The following is a 2,029-nucleotide window of genomic DNA, read 5'->3' on the forward strand; positions in this document are numbered from 1 at the left end:
GGTTCCAAAAACGACGCAGTTGTTTCATTCTCTTGAGCATAAGTATCGCAGCCAAAGCTCTCTAACGATCGCGGTCACCTACCAGCGCATAGTCGCGCACGATGAATATAATGTCGATGAGATCGGTAATCAAGCGGGAAATAATGGTCGCAATTTGGGCCGTTTGATCAGTTGGTTTGTCCGAGTTCAAAAATGGATACGCACTTGAAGTGTCACTTGAGGTGAGGTGGCCGTCTCTTGTTTTTCGGAAGGTGTACTAAATGAGCGTCCTCTTGTTTGTGAGTTGTGTGCCGGTCAAACTAAGTGGCAAATATAGCATGACGTGTTGCTTGTGCATGCCTTGGTGATTGTGCATGTACTGTTGGTGTCGTAATGGTGTCGGTGTCGCAATGGCGTCGCAAATGGACACCCTGTCCGGGGCTAAGTGTTTCCATGCCATGGATCTGAAAAGTGGGTATTGTCAGCAGGAGCTCAAGGAGGAGGATAAACAGAAGACTGCTTTTGCAACGCACAAAGGACTGATCGAATTTAACTTGACATCCATGGGCCTGAAGGGGGTGCCAGCATCGTTCCAGCGGCTGATGGTAGTGGCACTGGCGGGTCTCGTTTGTAACATCTGTCTTGTGTATCTCAACGATATAATCGCCTTTGGAAGAACATTCAGTGAAAGTTTGGAGAGATTGGAGATTGTTTTAGGAGCGCTGCGAGCAGCAAATCTGACACTGAATCCGAGGAAGTGTAGGTTGTTTCGGAGGAGGTTCAGTTCTCCGGGCATGTAGTCAGTGGAAAGGAGTGTCCCCCCCGATCCCTCGAAAGTGTCTGCATTGCAGCGCTTTCCAACCCCGTCGTTCATCAGGGGGGGGGGGGGGTGAGTTCCTGGCATCAACCTCGTACTTCCGACGCTTTATTCCACTGTTTGCCCGCCTGGCAAGACCTCTGCATCGACTTCTAGACGGTGCCTCTTGCTTCAGATGGACGGAAGAGTGCGCTGTGGCTTTTGCCACGTTGAAATAAAAATTTATCTCTCGGTGCTGTGCTACCCGAACTCCCGGGAGCCGTTCACGTTGACAACGGACACCAGCGATGTAGGCCTGGGGGGCCGTGCTGACTGGAGAGGAAAGTGGCAGGGAACGTGTTGTGACATATGCTGGTCGCAGTCTGACTAAGACAGAGAGGAGATACTCTGCAGCCGGGCGAGAGTGTCTCGCTCTGGTTTGGGCTAGTCGTCGTTTCCGGGTGTATCTGCATGGGCAGCACCTCATACTGCGGACTGACCACAATCCTTTGGTTCATCTCTGACAGAGCAAGGATCCCAGGGGCAAGCGAGCTGGCGCGGTGGATTCTGGAGTTGGAAGCGCTGGACTATGAGCTCCAGTACCGGCCAGGATCCAGCCTTCCGCATGCAGATGTCCTGTCCTCTGTAGATGACGGCCAAGGACAATGCACGATAGAGGTGCGGGCGACGACGCTTGATAATGACTTTGAAGTAAGATTGGCTCAACAAGAAGACCAGGACCTGGCGGAGGTCATTAAACTGATTAGGAGGCGTCCATGTCCTGCGTCTGCATCACCAGTGGTGAAGCACTACATGCCTCAACAGGAAAGATTGCGGGTAGATGATCAGGGACTGCTGATCCGTGTACTCGTCCGGAACGGCGCTGAGCACCGGCAGGTCTTTGTGCGGAAGGCACATGTGGAAGATACGCTCGCGAGTTGTCACGACGATTGTTCTGCATGTCATCGTGGGGTGACGAATACGGTAGAAAAAGTCAGAGCTAGATTTTATTGGAGCTCATTGTTTCAGGATGTCAGGGCATGTGTCCGAACATGCAAATTCTGCGCGAAGAAAAAGGGTCTCCCTTCCCCCCGGCAGAGCCTTTTTTGGGGAGATGCCCGTGTTGGACCGTCCATGTTAGTGGGTTGCAATGGGTATAACGGGTCCTTTTCCCAGAACAAACGGAGGGAACCGCTACATACTGGATGTGACGTGCGGGTTTCCGAAGTGGACAGAAGCTTTCGCACTTTCTGG

Source organism: Pollicipes pollicipes, unplaced genomic scaffold (assembly GCF_011947565.3).
Source record: "Pollicipes pollicipes isolate AB1234 unplaced genomic scaffold, Ppol_2.1 Scaffold_6138;HRSCAF=7277_pilon_pilon_pilon, whole genome shotgun sequence".
NCBI classification, from domain to species: domain Eukaryota; kingdom Metazoa; phylum Arthropoda; class Thecostraca; order Pollicipedomorpha; family Pollicipedidae; genus Pollicipes; species Pollicipes pollicipes.